The sequence below is a fragment of the Pseudophryne corroboree genome, unplaced genomic scaffold (assembly GCF_028390025.1).
Source record: "Pseudophryne corroboree isolate aPseCor3 unplaced genomic scaffold, aPseCor3.hap2 scaffold_144, whole genome shotgun sequence".
NCBI classification, from domain to species: Eukaryota; Metazoa; Chordata; class Amphibia; order Anura; family Myobatrachidae; genus Pseudophryne; species Pseudophryne corroboree.
Window position 1 is genome coordinate 1425745 of NW_026968068.1, and position 23054 is coordinate 1448798.

The following is a 23054-nucleotide window of genomic DNA, read 5'->3' on the forward strand; positions in this document are numbered from 1 at the left end:
ATCTGTAAGAGGTACATCCAGATCCAATCCACAGTCAGCTAAAAATTGAGCTGAGTCGACATTGGAGGGTAAACATGCCCTCAGCAATATCTGCCAGTCTTTGTTATTGGGCTCTAAAGTGTTTCCTAGGTCTCTGATGTATTTTTGGCTAGCAACTAAGTATTTTCTGGGGTCAGGGAATTCAGACACTATGGTCCTTAATTCCATTCTGGAAAATGGGATATACATGGCAATGTTCCTGATAGGAGTGACTCCTGATGTGTCAGTTTTCCCATTTGGAACAGCTATTACCCTAACAGGATTAAGTCTACTAACATCATTCTGTGTAGATTCTACAGCCTGTGGTGAAATGGTTTCAGCATAGTGTAAGGTGCCGTACTTACCCGTTGATACGACCTCACCTGTCCCTCCGCTAGGGGGCTTTGTTACTAATCTTATGGGTTGGGCCGTGCCTACTGTCGTTTCTGATATAGTGGCTGCTAGAGAGAGCGCCGATATTGTTGCCGATTCGTCCTCTTGATCACACTCCTGGGGAAAGTTCAAAACAGGGTACAACTTGCACGGGTTAATGCTTGCATTGGTTAACTTATTAACATTATCCTTAACATTTATACAGTTGCTAAGTGCCTGTTTGTTACCCCCTGATGCGTCATTCTCCGCAACCAATTTCTCTCCTGATATGTATGGTGGCGGCGGGGCCGTGGCTATCAGTTTCCTGATAGGGCCAGATCCCGCCGCCAGAGCCAATCCTCTCTGTATTTCACCCTCCTGTTGCCATAGCTGCAAATAATCATAATGTTGGATTCGTCTCTTTGTTGATTTAATGAGACATATCCTCCTCCTTAAATTCATTAACACTTCTGGGCTGAAGCTACCTACTCTTGGAAATTTCTCCCCGTCATGTACTGTCATTCTCTCCCATTCATCACATAAAATTTCTGTATGTAAACCATATTTTTCACACATTACATACCTTGCCGACCCGACTGGTCGGTTTACTGAATCAACCCGAACCGAGGTTGATCGCCCCCTTCCTGAACAACTGGCCCCCATAATTTGCAGGTGTTGCTTGCTCTACCTCTGACCTTTATCTCAGGGTCTTCTGCGAACCCTTACAAAAAACCAAAATATTAAAAGATAGGTTGACGGTGAAGTTTACCGAGCACCTCACTCACTCGCCCACGCCGACCAATACGCCCACACACTGATATAGCGCTGGCGTACTCGACCCAGGGCCCCTATGAACCTCTATTTACTGGAACATGCGAGAGATATCCGAAGAACACTTACTCTTTCCAGTAACTATTGGTTGTTGGACAATTCCTGAGTGACCAGCGAACTTCCCTTCAGAAAATAAAAAATTACACAAATAACGTCAGAATGTACAAATAGTTTTATGACCGGGTTTGTACACAAATGGTACTGGTCAGACTAACTTAATGCACACAATTACGTGCGGTACAATCGTTCAGCACATAAGCAACTAATCTTATGTACGGAGCGACCAGTGGAATCGACATTCAGCAGCTGCGAATTCCTTCAGCCTGAGCTTTTTATGGCCTATATGGGTGTCGCACCAACCCTTCTTGGTGTTGTGCCTTGTCTCTATAGCGGACTTCCTTGTCTGCTGTACTTGGACCTCCTGGTCTGTTATGCGACCTCCTGGTCTGACCTCCTGGTCTGTTACAGTATGACCTCCTGGTCTGCTACACTCTAATGCTCAAATTTTATGTTTAACCAGAGATGCCTCCCTAGCCACCACGTATGTCACTTACACGTATGTACTTCACGAGAACTCGATGATTTCTGTGGTTCAATCCCCAAAATTGTAAAAACAAACACTCACTCACCACATACACACTTTTGTTTCTATTTCTATTTCTGCACAGAAATTTTTCTTTAGACCAGATGTGTTGTAAATTTGGAGAAGGATCTGTTAATTTAAATTTCGGATTTAAAATAGATTTGCGCTATTTATCGCCTGTTGCGCTATTTATCGCTTGTTGCGCTATTTATCGCCTGTTGCGATATTTATCGCTTATTGCGCTATTTATCGCTTATTGTGCTATTTAAAAATCAACACTATCGTGTGATTTGAGTTACGTGGGCGTACCCAGACGCTCCGTTGCATAATTTACGCTGCGTGCGTCGGCCTTTGCGTACGCGAGTCTCAGCCTTTTGTTAGAGACACGTGTATACAAAACCAATGTCCACCGTAACACAACTAACACGTTTTATCAATGTAGATGATCCTCAGTCGTCTACCGTGCAACACACCAATCTCTCCTTTTACCTTTAGGTAGAGCTGCGTGTGTGCTTTACACTTTATCCCTTAACGCATTACTTTTACACTTTAACTATGAAATAGCGACAAATCTCTCTTAGCACGTTTTATCAATTATAAAATGGCAAACAGGAGAGTGATATATGAAAATACACGAATGAAAAAGAAATGCAGATATGCGTGTGTGCGTACGCAAGATAGAAATAAACAGTTTTAAAAGACACTAGTGTGTTGTTCTTACCTCCGGTTCCCGGATTCCTTCAGCACCCTTTACTAAGCGAAACAGACGCTTATCCCGTCAGCACTGCGAAGAATATGATCTCCCGCCCTTTGCTGATGGATAATGTCTGCTGAAATTACCTAGCAGAGATATGTGAAGGACAGGACGAGCCGCCAATTGATAAAGCTAAATATTTATCTTATTTAAAACCCTTTGTGAGGTCTAAGAACACTGTACGCTATTTGCGTATGGAGTACCGTAAGGGTACGCTCGTTGCGTAACAATCGCTTAGCCGTGGTCGAGACGCTCAAGCGTCACGTTCGCTCACGGCCAAGAGATCACAGGCAGGCACGCTATTGGCTGCTGACTAACGTAATGGTTCGCTATAGCGTAACGGACGCTGTATCGGGAGCGGGCTGCTCAAGCGATACAGACGCTCACGAGAATACGCTGTTGGTATCGGGCACACTTATAGGTGAGCGACTACCGTAATGCTACGCTATCAGCGTAGCGGACGCTCGAGACCACGAGGAGATCACGAGCGGCGCCGACGCTCACAATGTTAAACCTTTATGTCTAAACCACAAACAATGTAATTTGCTGTAAAACCTTAGTGTAGAGATAGGGTGTAAATGCAACACTGTATAACCTTATTAACTCAAAAGCTGTTCGAGCGTCACCGACGCTCTGAGAATACTTAACACTATAAGAAATACACAAATACCGTGCTTAGGGTCCAACGCCTAATATATATATTATGAATGTTATACTTGCAAAAGAATTAATACAATACAAGTCATACACTACAATATAACATAGACTAACTAACCAGGTAACTACACAGTAAATACAATACAAGTACGTTTAAGAGAAAATGAGAGAAAGAGAAGAGAGAGAGAGAAAGATATGGCCCATAATAACAAGAAAAGACAATATGATTACGGAGAAAACTTACGCACAAAGGAAACGATCGCATGCGCCTCTGGACATCCAGCTCCCGATTTTCAGCAATGATAACCGATGAAGAGTGAGTGCTGGATGTGATCGGCCTGTCTATTTATGCCCCACACACAATACAATTCAATGGTCCCTACAATCTCATTGTTCATTGGACACAGGAATTCGTCTTCGCATTATAACAAAAGGTCATAGGTTGATTCATACAGGTGGGCTGTGACTATTTCCAACAGCTCAGGTGGGAGGGAAACTGGGTTTCCCGCCGCATGGATAAGTAAGTGCAAATACAGTAAATGTTCATAAACTTCTTATGTCCATAACTATTCGCACGAGCGATTGATCCGCTTCAAACCAACACCGGAATATTGCTAATTAAATACTCTTCCGATGGATACTAAACACCACTGTATTACTCCTGTCTGACCCTTCGTATCAAACAATGAGGGATCTCTCTGTCCAGGATCATACTACATTAACTAAACTTTCAGAATCTATTAAAGGGACCATAATCTACAAAATGCATTATATGGTGAAAATATGTAACGAAAGAGTCGCCCGCTAGACGCACACAATCTCTACCGTAAATGCGCATACCGTGCGCCTGCGGGTACCCGCAACAGCGAGTATGCGCACGCACGGGAGAGCGCACGCATGCGCAGCAGGGACACATATGAGGTGCAAATATGGCAGTGTGCATCGTGATATTTTTCTGACTTTGACAGCTTACATGATTCTCCGCCCAGCGAAGAATTCTGGTGGCTTCCGCCATCGCCACTCTGCTCCTTGTGCCGCCTTGGCGGTTTACATGAACTAGTGCGGTGACGTTGTCTGACTGGATCAGAACTGGTTGGTCGCGAAGTAAGGTCTCCGCTTGACATAGGGCGTTGTATATGGCCCTTAGCTCCAGGATGTTGATGTGAAGACAAGTCTCCTGACTTGACCAAAGACCTTGGAAATTTCTTCCCTGTGTGGCTGCTCCCCAACCTCGGAGGCTCGCGTTCGTGGTCACCAGGATCCAGTCCTGAATGCCGAACCTGCGGCCCTCTAGAAGGTGAGCACTCTGCAGCCACCACAGGAGAGATACCCTGGCCCTGGGGGACAGGGTGATCAACTGATGAATCTGTAGATGTGACCCGGACCACTTGTCCAGTAGGTCCCATTGCAAGATCCTCGCATGGAACCTGCCGAAGGGAATGGCCTCGTATGATGCCACCATCATTCCCAGGACTCGAGTGCAGTGATGCACTGACACCTGTTTTGGTTTCAATAGGTTCCTGACCAGAGTCATGAGTTCCTGGGCCTTTTCTATCGGAAGATAAACCCTTTTCTGGTCCGTATCCAGAATAATGCCCAAGCAAAGTCAGACGAGTCGTAGGAACCAACTGCGACTTCGGGATATTGAGAATCCAGCCGTGTTGCTGTAACACCTTCAGTGAAAGTTATACGCTGTTCAGCAACTGCTCTCTTGATCTCGCTTTTATGAGGAGATCGTTCAAGTACGGGATAATTGTGACACCTTGCTTTCGCAGGAGCACCATAATTTCCGTCATTACCTTGGTGAAAATTCTCGGAGAAAATTCTGGAGAGACCAAACGGCAACGTCTGAAATTGGTAATGACAATACTGTACCGCAAATCTTAGGTACGCCTGATGAGGTGGATAAATGAGTACATGAAGGTATGCATCCTTTATGTCCAGAGATATCATAAAATCCCCCCCTTCTAGGCTGGCGATGACCGCTCTTAGCGATTCCATCTTGAACTTGAACCTTTTCAAGTATAGGTTCAGGGATTTTAAATTTAATATGGGTCTGACCAAACCGTCCGGTTTTGGGACTACAAACAGGGTCGAATAATTTCCATTTCCTTGTTGAAGCAGGGGAACCTTGACCACCACCTGTTGAAGATACAATTTGTGAATTGCATTTAACACTATCTCCCTTTCCTGGGGAGAAGATGGTAGGGCCGATTTGAAAAACCGGCGAGGAGGCACCTCTTCGAATTTCAGCTTGTAACCCTGAGAAACAATTTCTATTGCCTAGGGATCCACCTGCGAATGAACCCAGATGTGGCTGAAAACTCGAAGACGTGCCCCCAACTGGGCGGACTCCTTTAGCGGAGCCCCAGCGTCATGCGGTGGATTTTGTAGAGGCCGGGGAGGACTTCTGTTCCTGGGAACTAGCTGTGTTGTGCAGCTTCTTCCCTCTGCCCTTACCTCTGGCAAGAAAGGACACACCTCGTACTTTCTTGTTTCTCTGTGATCGAAAGGACTGCATTTGATAATGTGGTGCTTTCTTAGGCTGTGAGGGAATATAAGGCAAAAATTTTGATTTACCAGCTGTAGCTGTGGAGACTAGGTCCGAGAGACCTTCCCCAAACAATTCCTCACCCCTGTAAGGTAAAACCTCCATATACCTTTTTGAGTCGGCATCACCTGTCCATTGCCGGGTCCATAGGACTCGTCTAGCAGAAATTGACATAGCGTTTATTCTAGAACCCAGTAGACTAATGTCACTTTGAGCATCTCTTATATATAGGACAGCATCTTTTATATGCCCTATGGTCAATAACATAGCATCCTTATCTAGGGTCTCAATCTCTGCTGATAAGGTATCTGTCCATGCTGCCACCGCACTACAACCCCGGCCGACGCAATTGCCGGTCTGAGTAAGGTACCAGAATGTGTGTAAATGGACTTTAGGGTAACCTCCTGCTTGCGGTCAGCATGGTCCCTGATGGTAGCCGTATCCTGGGATGGCAGCGCTACCTTTTTGGATAAGCGTGTCAATGCTTTATCCACCCTAGGGGAGGATTCCCACCGTATCCTGTCCATTGGCGGGAAAGGATACGCCATAAGAATCCTTTTGGGAATCTGCAGCTTTTTGTCTGGAGATTCCCAAGCTTTTTCACATAATTCGTTCAACTCATGTGAGGGGGGAAAGGTTATCTCAGGTTTCTTTCCCTTATAGATGTGTACCCTCGTGTCAGGGACAGGGGACTCTGTGATGTGCAAAACATCTTTTATTGCAATAATCATATATCGAATACATTTAGCCAATTTTGGCTGTAACTTTGCATCATCGTAGTCGACACTGGAGTCAGAATCCGTGTCGGTATCTGTGTCAACTATTTGGGATAGTGGGCGCTTTTGAGACCCCGAAGGTCCCTGCGACATAGGGACAGGCATGGGTTGACTCCCTGACTGTTCCCTAGCTTCAGCTTTGTCTAATCTCTTGTGTAATAAGTTTACATTAGCACTTAAAACATTTCACATATCCATTCAGTCAGGTGTCGGCGTTGTCGATGGAGACACCACATTAATTTGCTCCTGCTCCTCTCTAGGAGAGCCTTCTACCTCAGACATGTCGACACACGTGTACCGACACACCATACACTCAGGGAATCCTCTTATCTGAGGACAGTTCCCCAACAAGGCCCTTTGGAGAGACAGAGAGAGAGAGTATGCCAGCACACACCCCAGCGCTATATGACCCAGGAAAAAAACACAATAATTTTATGTTTACCCAGTAGCGCTGTATTTCCATATATATATGCGCCTAATTATGTGCCCCCCTCTTCTTTAAGACCCTCTTTCTACCGTGGTATAAGCAGGGGAGAGTCCGTGGAGCTTCCCCTCAGCGGTGCTGTGGAGAAAATGGTGCTGGTGAGTGCTGAGGGAGAAGCCCCACCCCCTCAGCGACGGGCTTCTGTCCCGCTCAAATATAGTAAAAAAATGGCGGGGGCTCTTATATATATATATACAGTGCCTAGCTGCATATATATTTATTTTGCCAAAGAGAGGTCTATATTGCTGCCCAGGGCGTCCCCCCTGAGCCCTTCACCCTTACACTGACTGCCGTGTGTGAGGTGTATGGGAGCAATGGAGCACAGCTTTACTGCTGTGCGTTACCTCAGTGAAGATCATGAAGTCTTCCGCCGCCTCTGAAGTCTTCTTTTCTTCTCATACTCACCCGGCTTCTATCTTCTGGCTCTGCGAGGGGGACGGCGGCGCGGCTCTGGGACGGACGGCGAGGGTGAGACCTGCGTACCGATCCCTCTGGAGCTAATGCTGTACAGTAGCCTAAGAAGCAGAGCCTATCAACTCACAGAAGTAGGTGTGCATCTCTCCCCTCCGCCCCTCGATGCAGGGAGTCTGTTGCCAGCAGGCTCCCTGAAAATAAAAAAATCTAACAAATATACTTTCTGTCAGGAAACTCAGGAGAGCTCCCTGAAAAGCACCCAGTCTCCTCTGGGCACAGTAGTAAACTGAGGTCTGGAGGAGGGGCATAGAGGGAGGAGCCAGTGCACACCCAGATCTAAAGTCTTTCTTTAAGTGCCCATGTCTCCTGCGGAGCCCGTCTATCCCCCATGGTCCTTACGGAGTCCCCAGCATCCTCTAGGACGTAAGAGAAAAATTATGCTGGCAGAAAAATCCAATTGAGTGATTAAACAGCTCCAGAGCTGCTCTGTAAGGCAAGTAAAAGGGTGTGGGCCCTGCAGCACTACCTGTAGTTTGCATTGTGCATTGGAAGCCTAGTTTGCTGTCTGTTTCCACTTCTTTTTTCTTGAGCCCCTCCCGTCTATACCCTTGTGCACTATCCTGACTTCTCCTCCCGTCTGCTTACTTTGTGCCTTCCAATGCACAATGCAAACTACAGGTAGTGCTGCAGGGCCCACACCCTTTTACTTGCCTTACAGAGCAGCTCTTGAGCTGTTACAGTGCCCAGCTGCTGCAAGAAATCAGCGTGAATGCTTCAGGGGCTGGGGCATGGCCAACATGAGCCCCACACCGAAGGAGGGTGGGGGTGTTTAATGCGAACTAGGGGTCTCGCACAATGCGAACTACAGGTAGTGCTGCAGGGCCCACACCCTTTTACTTGCCTTACAGAGCAGCTCTGGAGCTGTTACAGTGCCCAGCTGCTGCAAGAAATCAGCTTGAATGCTTCAGGGGCTGGGGCATAGCCAACATGAGCCCCACACCGACGGAGGGTGGAGGTGTTTAATGCAAACTAGGGGTCATCCAAGTGCCGCAAAAGGCCGCCATGCCCTGCACGCCCCTTTTCTCTTTTCATATGCAGACGAGGGTTGAAGCCAACTTTGACCCACTGCTTGGATGACATCGCCATATGCAAATCCATCTGCTGCAGGCCTTCCCCCAGGAATGCTTGCACTAGTTGTTGCATTTGGTTTGTTGTTTGGGGGTGCTTCAGTATTAGGCAGCCTTCTGCCCTCCCATGTTCATCTGAAAATATGTGTTCTCCCTGCAGTTGTTGTCCCCAGATGAGAGTTCCCTTGTGCTGCCTCAGTTGAATCTCCTTTACTTGACAGAGATGTGCCTGAGCAGCGGCCCTCCCCAGCCCTATCCCAAATCATACTTATTTTGCATAGGAGATACCATGGTCATGAAGACTGTACTCCCAGGGTGCGGTTCATTCATTGCATTCTGGGTATGCTGACCCCTGTGATTTCCCCAAATGTGGGAAACTCGACTGCATTATTTAATGCGAACTAGGGGTCATCCAAGCACCGCAAAAGGCCGCCATGCCCTGCATACCCCTTTTCTCTTTTCATAAGCAGACGAGGTTTGAAGCCAACTTTGACCCACTGCTTGGATGACATCACTTGCTGCCTTTCCAATGAAGCAAGTTTAATTTAATAATAGGTGAAAAACCATCCCTACAAAGGTGTTAATCAGATACTTGGCTTTGTGGACACTTTTCAGAGCACAAATTTGTTAGCATAAAAATAAAGCCAGAAAATGAAGAGCTGTTTAATCACTCAATAGGATTTTTCTGCCAGCATATTTCTTTTTCTCTGCAACCCACTGCTAAATTGTGCTTCGTGGCTGTTTTTTTTATAAAATCACTTAATCAAATCTAACTCTGATTACATCAGAGAAGGCCAGGTACCCTACACCATAAGAGGTGGTTTGAAATTTTTACTTGTCTACTTAAAGATCACCAAAATCTGATAACGAGGTCAATTACGTCCCTAGGTGGGATTGAACCACCAACCTTTTGGTTAACAACTGAACACGCTAACTGTTTGCGCCTCAGAGACACTTTGCAAAAGTACATACTGACAAAGGTTAATAAGCATTCATCTAGAACGTTTCCTAGAAAAACTTTAAAAAGTCAATAATCTGGAGAGTTTTTGTAAGATGTTCCTTCCATCAACCAATGAAGAAACACATTGGTACTTTCCCATGATGAGTGAGTGCTTCAGGATCTCTTGCACTTACATGTGCAGCAAAGGACTACAATGGAAGCATGCTGGGCCTATAACCCAGAGGTAGGCAGATTGCAACTGTCCTCTGCTATATGCATTTTTTTTGTTAATTAAAGTAATCCAAAACTGGGATTGATATTTTGGCTCTTTTATTTTTACTTAAAGTACAATAACTTTTACTGTTTTAATTTGTTTTAATAATATATTGACAGTATTGTTTTCTTTCAAAAATCCACTTAATTTTCTTTACCCTATTATTAAAATGGTAATTGACAAAAACAAACTACATTGTCACCAGAAGAGCAATACAAAATGTACAAGTGATATATTAAAATCATCTTTTCAGCTTGAATTTCAATGATGCATTGAGGTAACGATTTTGTGAGAAACATCTTCACCCTTAAATAAAGATTTTCTTAATTCCCTACCTGTGTGCTAATTAGATATCACCTTGTTTTCACATTAAACAGACTTTCACATGAGAAAGCAGCAAGGATGCAGTGGCGTTAATGTTTCCTGGTGTCAACCTGTATTATTTCAGTAGACATTGAAATGAGGATGCATCTTGCTGCCTTTCCAATGAAGCAAGTTTAATTTAGTAATAGGTTAAAAACCATCCCTACAAAGGTGTTAATCAGAGACTTGGCTTTGTGGACACTTTTCAGAGAACAAATTTGTTAGCATAAAAATAAAGCCAGAAAATGAAGAGCTGTTTAATCACTCAATTGGATTTTTCTGCCAGCATTTTTCTTTTTCTCTGCAACCCACTGCTAAATTGTGCTTCCTAGCTGTTTTTTTTATAAAATCACTTAATCAAATCTAACTCTGATTACATCAGAGAAGGCCAGGTACCCTACACCATAAGAGGGGGTTTGAAATTTTGACTTGTCTACTTAAAGATCACCGAAATCTGATAACAAGGTCAATTACGTCCCTGGGTGGGATTGAACCACCAACCTTTTGGTTAATAGCCTTATACACTAACTGATTGCGCCACAGCGACACTTTTCAAAAGTACATACTGACAAAGGCTAATAAGCATTCATCTAGAACGTTTCCTAGAAACATTTTAAAAAGTCAATAATGTGGAGAGTTTTTGTAAGATGTTTCTTCCATCAACCAATGAAGAAACACATTGGTACTTTCCTATGATGAGTGAGTGCTTCAGGATCTCTTGCACTTACATGTGCAGCAGAGTACTGTAATGGAAGCATGCTGGGTCCATAACCCAGAGGTAGGCAGATTGAAACTATCCTCTGCTATATGCATTGTTTTTATTAATTAAAGTAATCCAAAACTGGGATTGATATTTTTACTCTTTTATTTTTACTTAAAGTACAATAACTTTTACCATTTTAATTTGTTTTAATAGTATATTGACAGTATTGTTTTCTTTCAAAAATCCAATTAATTTTCTTTACCCGATTATTAAAATGGTAATTGACAAAAACAATCTACATTGTCACCAGAAGAGCAGTACAAAATGTACAAGTGATATATTAAAATCATCTTTCCAGCTTGAATTTCAATGATGCCTTGGTGCAACAATTTTGTGAGAAACATCTTCACCCATAAAGAAAGATTTTCTTAATTCCTTACCTGTGTGCTGATTAGATATCACCTTGTTTTCACATTAAACAGACTTCCCCATGAGGAAGCAGCAAGGATGCAGTGACGTTTATGTTTCCTGGTGTCAACCTGTATTATTTCAGTAGACATTGAAATGAGGATGCATCTTGCTGCCTTTCCAATGAAGCAAGTTTAATTCAGTAATAGGTGAAAAACCATTCCTACAAAGGTGTTAATCAGAGACTTGGCTTTGTGGACACTTTTCAGAGAGCAAATTTGTTAGCATAAACATAAAATCAGAAAATGAAGAGCTGTTTAATCACTCAATTGGACTTTTCTGCCAGCATAATTTTTTTTCTCTGCAACCCACTGCTAAATTGTGCTTCCTAGCTGTTTTTTATAAAATCACTTAATCAAATCTAATTCTGATTACATCAGAGAAGGCCGGGTACCCTACACCATAAGAGGGGGTTTGAAATTTTGACTTGTCTACTTAAAGATCACCAAAATCTGATAACAAGGTCTATTACGTCCCTGGGTGGGATTGAATCACCAACCTTTAGGTTAATAGCCATACACACTAACTGATTGCGCCACAGCGACACTTTGCAAAAGTACATACTGACAAAGGCTAATAAGCATTCATCTAGAACGTTTCCTAGAAAAACTTTAAAAAGTCAATAATCTGGAGAATTTTTGTAAGAAACACATTGGTACATTCCCATGATGAGTGAGTGCTTCAGGATCTCTTGCACTTACATGGGCTATTAACCAAAAGGTTCCCACCCAGTGATGTAATTGACCTTGTGATCAGATTTTGGTGATCTTTAAGTAGACAAGTCAAAATTTCAAACCCCCTCTTATGGTGTAGGGTACCTGGCCTTCTCTGACGTAATCAGAGTTAGATTTAATTAAGGTGCACAAGGGCATAGAAGGGAGCGGTTTAAGAAAAGAGAAGTGGAAACAGACAGCAAACTAGGCTGGAGAGAGACCTGAGACAAAGAGATCTGAATTATACGAGAGCCGACCAGGGGAAACACAAATTATGCAGTCAAGTTTCCCACATTTGGGGAAATCGCAGGAGCAGCACACCCAGAGTGCAATGGGTGAGCCTTTCCCTGGGAGAAGCACCTTCCTGATCATAGTATCTCACCTGGCAGGTAAGTAGGAGTTGGGCTAGTGCTGGGGAGGGTCGCTGCTCGGGTACCCCCCTGTCAAGTGAAGGAGATCCAACTGAGGCAGCACAAGGGAACTCTCGAAAGAAGAACAAGGCTAGAGGAAGATCTGAGACAAAGAAATCTGACTTTTACCAGAGCTGACCAGAGGAAAGCACAAACACAGTACCCCACTACCACCAGGAAACATTAACGCCACTGCATCCTTGCTGCTTTCTCATGTGGAAGTCTATTTAATGTGAAAACAAGGTGATATCTAATTAGCACACAGAAAAGAAAATTAAGTGAATTTTTGAAAGAAAACAATACTGTCAATATACTATTAAAACAAATTAAATTGGTAAAAGTTATTGTACTTTAAGTAAAAATAAAAGAGCAAAAATATCAATCCCAGTTTTGGATTACTTTAATTAACAAAAAAAATGCATATAGCAGAGGATAGTTTCAATCTTTCTACCTCTGGGTTATGGGCCCAGCATGCTTCCATTGCAGTACTCTGCTGCACATGTAAGTGCAAGAGATCCTGAAGCACTCACTCATCATGGGAAAGTACCAATGTGTTTCTTCATTGGTTGATGGCAGAAACATCTTACAAAAACACTCCAGATTATTGACTTTTTAAAGTTTTTCTAGGAAACGTTCTAGATGATTGTTTATTAGCCTTTGTCAGTATGTAATTTTGCAAAGTGTCGCTGTGGCGCAATCAGTTAGTGTGTATGGCTATTAACCAAAAGGTTGGTGGTTCAATCCCACCCAGGGATGTAATTGACTTTGTTATCAGATTTTGGTGATCTTTAAGTAGACAAGTCAAAATTTCAAACCCCCTGTTATGGTGGTAGGTATTTAGACTTCTCTGATGTAATCAGAGTTAGATTTGATTCAGTGATTTTATAAAAACAGCTAGGAAGCACAATTTAGCAGTGGGTTGCAGAGAAAAAGAAATATGCTGGCAAAAAAATCCAATTGAGTGATTAAACAGCTCTTGGATGGTTTTTCACCTATTACTAAATTAAACTTGCTTCATTGGAAAGGCAGCAAGATGCATCCTCATTTCAATATCTACTGAAATAATACAGGTTGACACCAGGAAACATTAACGCCACTGCATCCTTGCTGCTTTCTCATGTGGAAGTCTGTTTAATGTGAAAACAAGGTGATATCTTATTAGCACACAGGTAAGGAATTAAGAAAATCTTTATTAAAGGGTGAAGATGTTTCTCACAAAATCGTTGCCCCAATGCATCATTGAAATTCAAGCTGGAAAGATGATTTTAATATATCACTTGTACATTTTGTATTGCTCTTCTGGTGACAATGTAGTTTGTTTTTGTCAATTACCATTTTAATAATCGGGTAAAGAAAATTAATTGGATTTTTGAAAGAAAACAATACTGTCAATATACTATTAAAACAAATTAAAATGGTAAAAGTTATTGTACTTTAAGTAAAAATAAAAGAGCAAAAATATCAATCCCAGTTTTGGATTACTTTAATTAACAAAAAAAAATGCATATAGCAGAGGATAGTTTCAATCTGCCTACCTCTGGGTTATGGACCCGGCATGCTTCCATTACAGTACTCTGCTGCACATGTAAGTGCAAGAGGTCCTGAAGCACTCACTTATCATGGGAAAGTTCCAATGTGTTTCTTTATTGGTTGATGGAAGAAACATCTTACAAAAACTCTCCACATTATTGACTTTTTAAAATGTTTCTAGGAAACGTTCTAGATGAATGCTTATTAGCATTTGTCAGTATGTACTTTTGCAAAGTGTCGCTGTGGCGCAATCAGTCTGTGTGTATGGTTATTAACTAAAAGGTTGGTGGTTCAATCCCACCCAGGGACGTAATTGACCTTGTTATCAGATTTTGGTGATCTTTAAGTAGACAAGTCAAAATTTCAAACCCCCTGTTATGGTGTAGGGTACCTGGCCTTCTCTGATGTAATCAGAGTTAGATTTGATTCAGTGATTTTATAAAAACAGCTAGGAAGCACAATTTAGCAGTGAGTTGCAGAGAAAAAGAAATATGCTGGCAAAAAAATCCAATTGAGTGATTAAACAGCTCTTCATTTTCTGGCTTTATTTTTATGCTAACAAATTTGTTCTCTGAAAAGTGTCCACAAAGCCAAGTCTCTGATTAACACCTTTGTAGGGATGGTTTTTCACCTATTACTAAATTAAACTTGCTTCATTGGAAAGGCAGCAAGATGCATCCTCATTTCAATGTCTACTGAAATAATACAGGTTGACACCAGGAAACATTAACGCCACTGCATCCTTGCTGCTTTCGCATGTGGAAGTCTGTTTAATGTGAAAACAAGGTGATATCTAATTAGCACACAGGTAAGGAATTAAGAAAATCTTTATTTAAGGGTGAAGATGTTTCTCACAAAATCGTTGCCCCAATGCATCATTGAAATTCAAGCTGGAAAGATGATTTTAATATATCACTTGTACATTTTGTATTGCTCTTCTGGTGACAATGTAGTTTGTTTTTGTCAATTACCATTATAAAAATAGGGTAAAGAAAATTAAGTGGATTTTTGAAAGAAAACAATACTGTCAATATACTATTAAAACAAATTAAAATGGTAAAAGTTATTGTACTTTAAAGTAAAAATAAAAGAGCAAAAATATCAATCCCAGTTTTGGATTACTTTAATTAACAATAAAAAATGCATATAGCAGAGGATAGTTTCAATCTGCCTACCTCTGGGTTATGGGCCCAGCATGTTTCCAATGCAGTACTCTGCTGCACATGTAAGTGCAAGAGATCCTGAAGCACTCACTCATCATGGGAAAGTACCAATGTGTTTCTTCGTTGGTTGATGGAAGAAACATCTTACAAAAACTCTCCAGATTATTGACTTTTTAAAGTTTTTCTAGGAAACGTTCTAGATGAATGCTTATTAGCCTTTGTCAGTATGTAAGTTTGCAAAGTGTCTCTGTGGCGCAATCGGTTAGTGTGTTTGGTTATTAATCAAAGGGTTGGTGGTTCAATCCCACCCAGGGATGTAATTGACCTTATTATCAGATTTTGGTGATCTTTAAGTAGACTAGTCAAAATTTCAAACCCCCTCTTATGGTGTAGGGTACCTGGCCTTCTCTGATGTAATCAGAGTTAGATTTGATTAAGTGATTTTATAAAAAAACAGCTAGGAAGCACAATTTAGCAGTGGGTTGCAGAGAAAAAGAAATATGCTGGCAGAAAAATCCAATTGAGTGATTAAACTGCTCTTCATTTTCTGGCTTTATTTTTATGCTAACTAATTTGTTCTCTGAAAAGTGTCCACAAAGCCAAGTGTCTGATTAACATCTTTGTAGGGATGGTTTTTCACCTATTACTAAATTAAACTTGCTTCATTGGAAAGGCAGCAAGATGCATCCTCATTTCAATATCTACGGAAATAATACAGGTTGACACCAGGAAACATTAACGCCACTGCATCTTTGCTGTTTTCTCATGTGGAAGTCTGTTTAATGTGAAAACAAGGTGATATCTAATTAGCACACAGGTAAGGAATTAAGAAAATCTTTATTTAAGGGTGAAGATTTTTCTCACAAAATCGTTGCCCCAATGCATCATTGAAATTCAAGCTGGAAAGATGATTTTAATATATCACTTGTACATTTTGTATTGCTCTTCTGGTGACAATGTAGTTTGCTTTTGTCAATTACCATTTTAATAATCGGGTAAAGAAAATTAATTGGATTTTTGAAAGAAAACAATACTGTCAATATACTATTAAAACAAATTAAAATGGTAAAAGTTATTGTACTTTAAGTAAAAATAAAAGAGCAAAAATATCAATCCCAGTTTTGGATTACTTTAATTAACAAAAAAAATGCATATAGCAGAGGATAGTTTCAATCTGCCTACCTCTGGGTTATGGACCCAGCATGCTTCCATTACAGTACTCTGCTGCACATGTAAGTGCAAGAGATCCTGAAGCACTCACTCATCATGGGAAAGTACCAATGTGTTTCTTCATTGGTTGATGGAAGAAACATCTTACAAAAACTCTCCACATTATTGACTTTTTAAAATGTTTCTAGGAATCGTTCTAGATGAATGCTTATTAGTCTTTGTCAGTAAGTACTTTTGCAAAGTGTCGCTGTGGCGCAATCAGTTAGTGTGTGAGGCTATTAACCAAAAGGTTGGTGGTTCAATCCCACCCAGGGACTTAATTGACCTTGTTATCAGATTTTGGTGATCTTTAAGTAGACAAGTCAAAATTTCAAACCCCCTGTTATGGTGTAGGGTACCTGGCCTTCTCTGATGTAATCAGAGTTAGATTTGATTTAGTGATTTTATAAAAACAGCTAGGAAGCACAATTTAGCAGTGGGTTGCAGAGAAAAAGAAATATGCTGGCAAAAAAATCCAATTGAGTGATTAAACAGCTCTTCATTTTCTGGCTTTATTTTTATGCTAACAAATTTGTTCTCTGAAAAGTGTCCACAAAGCCAAGTATCTGATTAACATCTTTGTAGGGATGGTTTTTCACCTATTACTAAATTAAACTTGCTTCATTGGAAAGGCAGCAAGATGCATCCTCATTTCAATATCTACGGAAATAATACAGGTTGACACCAGGAAACATTAACGCCACTGCATCTTTGCTGTTTTCTCATGTGGAAGTCTGTTTAATGTGAAAACAAGGTGATATCTAATTAGCACACAGGTAAGGAATTAAGAAAATCTTTATTTAAGGGTGAAGATGTTTCTCACAAAATCGTTGCCCCAATGCATCATTGAAATTCAAGCTGGAAAGATGATTTTAATATATCACTTGTACATTTTGTATTGCTCTTCTGGTGACAATGTAGTTTGTTTTTGTCAATTACCATTTTAATAATCGGGTAAAGAAAATTAATTGGATTTTTGAAAGAAAACAATACTGTCAATATACTATTAAAACAAATTAAAATGGTAAAAGTTATTGTACTTTAAGTAAAAATAAAAGAGCACAAATATCAATCCCAGTTTTGGATTACTTTAATTAACAAAAAAAATGCATATAGCAGAGGATAGTTTCAATCTGCCTACCTCTGGGTTATGGACCCAGCATGCTTCCATTACAGTACTCTGCTGCACATGTAAGTGCAAGAGATCCTGAAGCACTCACTCATCATGGGAAAGTACCAATGTGTTTCTTCATTGGTTGATGGAAGAAACATCTTACAAAAACTCTCCAGATTATTGACTATTTAAAGTTTTTATAGGAAACGTTCTAGATGAATGCTTATTAGCCTTTGTCAGTAAATACTTTTGCAAAGTGTCGCTGTGGCGCAATCAGTTAGTGTGTATGGCTATTAACCAAAAGGTTGGTGGTTCAACCCCACCCAGGGACGTAATTGACCTTGTTATCAGATTTTGTTGATCTTTAAGTAGACAAGTCAAAATTTCGAAAACCCCTGTTATGGTGTAGGGTACCTGGCCTTCTCTGATGTAATCAGAGTTAGATTTGATTCGGTGATTTTATAAAAACAGCTAGGAAGCACAATTTAGCAGTGGGTTGCAGAGAAAAAGAAATATGCTGGCAAAAAAATCCAATTGAGTGATTAAACAGCTCTTCATTTTCTGGCTTTATTTTTATGCTAACAAATTTGTTCTCTGAAAAGTGTCCACAAAGCCAAGTATCTGATTAACATCTTTGTAGGGATGGTTTTTCACCTATTACTAAATTAAACTTGCTTCATTGGAAAGGCAGCAAGATGCATCCTCATTTCAATATCTACTGAAATAATACAGGTTGACACCAGGAAACATTAACGCCACTGCATCCTTGCTGCTTTCTCATGTGGAAGTCTGTTTAATGTGAAAACAAGGTGATATCTAATTAGCACACAGGTAAGGAATTAAGAAAATCTTTATTTAAGGGTGAAGATTTTTCTCACAAAATCGTTGCCCCAATGCATCATTGAAATTCAAGCTGGAAAGATGATTTTAATATATCACTTGTACATTTTGTATTGCTCTTCTGGTGACAATGTAGTTTGCTTTTGTCAATTACCATTTTAATAATCGGGTAAAGAAAATTAATTGGATTTTTGAAAGAAAACAATACTGTCAATATACTATTAAAACAAATTAAAATGGTAAAAGTTATTGTACTTTAAGTAAAAATAAAAGAGCAAAAATATCAATCCCAGTTTTGGATTACTTTAATTAACAAAAAAAATGCATATAGCAGAGGATAGTTTCAATCTGCCTACCTCTGGGTTATGGACCCAGCATGCTTCCATTACAGTACTCTGCTGCACATGTAAGTGCAAGAGATCCTGAAGCACTCACTCATCATGGGAAAGTACCAATGTGTTTCTTCATTGGTTGATGGAAGAAACATCTTACAAAAACTCTCCACATTATTGACTTTTTAAAATGTTTCTAGGAATCGTTCTAGATGAATGCTTATTAGTCTTTGTCAGTAAGTACTTTTGCAAAGTGTCGCTGTGGCGCAATCAGTTAGTGTGTGAGGCTATTAACCAAAAGGTTGGTGGTTCAATCCCACCCAGGGACTTAATTGACCTTGTTATCAGATTTTGGTGATCTTTAAGTAGACAAGTCAAAATTTCAAACCCCCTGTTATGGTGTAGGGTACCTGGCCTTCTCTGATGTAATCAGAGTTAGATTTGATTTAGTGATTTTATAAAAACAGCTAGGAAGCACAATTTAGCAGTGAGTTGCAGAGAAAAAGAAATATGCTGGCAAAAAAATCCAATTGAGTGATTAAACAGCTCTTCATTTTCTGGCTTTATTTTTATGCTAACAAATTTGTTCTCTGAAAAGTGTCCACAAAGCCAAGTCTCTGATTAACATCTTTGTAGGGATGGTTTTTCACCTATTACTAAATTAAACTTGCTTCATTGGAAAGGCAGCAAGATGCATCCTCATTTCAATGTCTACTGAAATAATACAGGTTGACACCAGGAAACATTAACGCCACTGCATCCTTGCTGCTTTCGCATGTGGAAGTCTGTTTAATGTGAAAACAAGGTGATATCTAATTAGCACACAGGTAAGGAATTAAGAAAATCTTTATTTAAGGGTGAAGGTGTTTCTCACAAAATCGTTGCCCCAATGCATCATTGAAATTCAAGCTGGAAAGATGATTTTAATATATCACTTGTACATTTTGTATTGCTCTTCTGGTGACAATGTAGTTTGTTTTTGTCAATTACCATTATAATAATATGGTAAAGAAAATTAAGTGGATTTTTGAAAGAAAACAATACTGTCAATATACTATTAAAACAAATTAAAATGGTAAAAGTTATTGTACTTTAAGTAAAAATAAAAGAGCAAAAATATCAATCCCAGTTTTGGATTACTTTAATTAACAATAAAAAATGCATATAGCAGAGGATAGTTTCAATCTGCCTACCTCTGGGTTATGGGCCCAGCATGCTTTCATTGCAGTACTCTGCTGCACATGTAAGTGCAAGAGATCCTGAAGCACTCACTCATCATGCGAAAGTACCAATGTGTTTCTTCATTGGTTGCTGGAAGAAACATCTTACAAAAACTCTCCAGATTATTGATTTTTTAAAGTTTTTCTAGGAAACGTTCTAGATGAATGCTTATTAGTCTTTGTCAGTATGTACTTTTTGCAAAGTGTCTCTGTGGCGCAATCGGTTAGTGTGTTCAGCTATTAATCAAAAGGTTGGTGGTTCAATCCCTCCCAGGGACATAATTGACCTTGTGATCAGATTTTGGTGATATTTAAGTAGACAAGTCAAAATTGCAAACCCCCTGTTATGGTGTAGGGTACCTGGCCTTCTCTGATGTAATCAGAGTTAGATTTGATTAAGTGATTTTATAAAAAAACAGCTAGGAAGCACAATTTAGCAGTGGGTTGCAGAGAAAAAGAATAATGCTGGCAGAAAAATCCAATTGAGTGATTAAACAGCTCTTCATTTTCTGGCTTTATTTTTATGATAACAAATTTGTTCTCTGAAAAGTGTCCACAAAGCCAAATATCTGATTAACATCTTTGTAGGGATGGTTTTTCACCTATTACTAAATTAAACTTGCTTCATTGGAAAGGCAGCAAGATGCATCCTCATTTCAATATCTACGGAAATAATACAGGTTGACACCAGGAAACATTAACGCCACTGCATCTTTACTGTTTTCTCATGTGGAAGTCTGTTTAATGTGAAAACAAGGTGATATCTAATTAGCACACAGGTAAGGAATTAAGAAAATCTTTATTTAAGGGTGAAGATGTTTCTCACAAAATCGTTGCCCCAATGCATCATTGAAATTCAAGCTGGAAAGATGATTTTAATATATCACTTGTACATTTTGTATTGCTCTTCTGGTGACAATGTAGTTTGTTTTTGTCAATTACCATTTTAATAATCGGGTAAAGAAAATTAAGTGGATTTTTGAAAGAAAACAATACTGTCAATATACTATTAAAACAAATTAAAATGGTAAAAGTTATTGTACTTTAAGTAAAAATAAAAGAGCAAAAATATCAATCCCAGTTTTGGATTACTTTAATTAACAATAAAAAATGCATATAGCAGAGGATAGTTTCAATCTGCCTACCTCTGGGTTATGGGCCCAGCATGCTTTCATTGCAGTACTCTGCTGCACATGTAAGTGCAAGAGATCCTGAAGCACTCACTCATCATGCGAAAGTACCAATGTGTTTCTTCATTGGTTGCTGGAAGAAACATCTTACAAAAACTCTCCAGATTATTGATTTTTTAAAGTTTTTCTAGGAAACATTCTAGATGAATGCTTATTAGTCTTTGTCAGTATGTACTTTTTGCAAAGTGTCTCTGTGGCGCAATCGGTTAGTGTGTTCAGCTATTAATCAAAAGGTTGGTGGTTCAATCCCTCCCAGGGACATAATTGACCTTGTGATCAGATTTTGGTGATATTTAAGTAGACAAGTCAAAATTGCAAACCCCCTGTTATGGTGTAGGGTACCTGGCCTTCTCTGATGTAATCAGAGTTAGATTTGATTAAGTGATTTTATAAAAAAACAGCTAGGAAGCACAATTTAGCAGTGGGTTGCAGAGAAAAAGAATAATGCTGGCAGAAAAATCCAATTGAGTGATTAAACAGCTCTTCATTTTCTGGCTTTATTTTTATGATAACAAATTTGTTCTCTGAAAAGTGTCCACAAAGCCAAATATCTGATTAACATCTTTGTAGGGATGGTTTTTCACCTATTACTAAATTAAACTTGCTTCATTGGAAAGGCAGCAAGATGCATCCTCATTTCAATATCTACGGAAATAATACAGGTTGACACCAGGAAACATTAACGCCACTGCATCTTTACTGTTTTCTCATGTGGAAGTCTGTTTAATGTGAAAACAAGGTGATATCTAATTAGCACACAGGTAAGGAATTAAGAAAATCTTTATTTAAGGGTGAAGATGTTTCTCACAAAATCGTTGCCCCAATGCATCATTGAAATCCAAGCTGGAAAGATGATTTTAATATATCACTTGTACATTTTGTATTGCTCTTCTGGTGACAATGTAGTTTGTTTTTGTCAATTACCATTTTAATAATCGGGTAAAGAAAATTAAGTGGATTTTTGAAAGAAAACAATACTGTCAATATACTATTAAAACAAATTAAAATGGTAAAAGTTATTGTACTTTAAGTAAAAATAAAAGAGCAAAAATATCAATCCCAGTTTTGGATTACGTTATTTAACAAAAAAAAAATGCATATAGCAGAGGATAGTTTCAATCTGCCTACCTCTGGGTTATGGACCCAGCATGCTTCCATTACAGTACTCTGCTGCACATGTAAGTGCAAAAGATCCTGAAGCACTCACTCATCATGGGAAAGTACCAATGTGTTTCTTCATTGGTTGATGGAAGAAACATCTTACAAAAACTCTCCACATTATTGACTTTTTAAAATGTTTCTAGGAACCGTTCTAGATGAATGCTTATTAGCCTTTGTCAGTATGCACTTTTGCAAAGTGTCGCTGTGGCGCAATCAGTTAGTGTGTAAGGCTATTAACCAAAAGGTTGGTGGTTCAATCCCACCCAGGGACTTAATTGACCTTGTTATCAGATTTTGGTGATCTTTAAGTAGACAAGTCAAAATTTCAAACCCCCTGTTATGGTGTAGGGTACCTGGCCTTCTCTGATGTAGTTAGATTTGATTCAGTGATTTTATAAAAACAGCTAGGAAGCACAATTTAGCAGTGGGTTGCAGAGAAAAAGAAATATGCTGGCAGAAAAATCCAATTGAGTGATTAAACAGCTCTTCATTTTCTGGCTTTATTTTTATGCTAACTAATTTGTTCTCTGAAAAGTGTCCACAAAGCCAAGTATCTGATTAACATATTTGTAGGGATGGTTTTTCATCTATTACTAAATTAAACTTGCTTCATTGGAAAGGCAGCAAGATGCATCCTCATTTCAATATCTACTGAAATAATACAGGTTGACACCAGGAAACATTAACGCCACTGCATCCTTGCTGCTTTCTCATGTGGAAGTCTGTTTAATGTGAAAACAAGGTGATATCTAATTAGCACACAGGTAAGGAATTAAGAAAATCTTTATTTAAGGGTGAAGATGTTTCTCACATAATCGTTGCCCCAATGCATCATTGAAATTCAAGCTGGAAAGATG

The 23054-nt window shown here is 39.7% G+C and overlaps 1 non-coding gene and 1 pseudogene across 1 annotated transcript; one reads left to right on the forward strand and one right to left on the reverse strand.

Annotated features, from left to right (window-relative positions):
• The first annotated feature begins 8831 nt into the window (after positions 1-8831).
• On the forward strand, positions 8832-9010 carry LOC134997457 (U1 spliceosomal RNA; annotated as a pseudogene).
• A 3252-nt stretch (positions 9011-12262) lies between these two features.
• Positions 12263-12425, reverse strand: LOC134997273 (U1 spliceosomal RNA). Its single transcript, XR_010199819.1, has one exon. It is a non-coding gene; the product is annotated as a U1 spliceosomal RNA (small nuclear RNA).
• Between the last annotated feature and the right edge of the window lie 10629 nt (positions 12426-23054).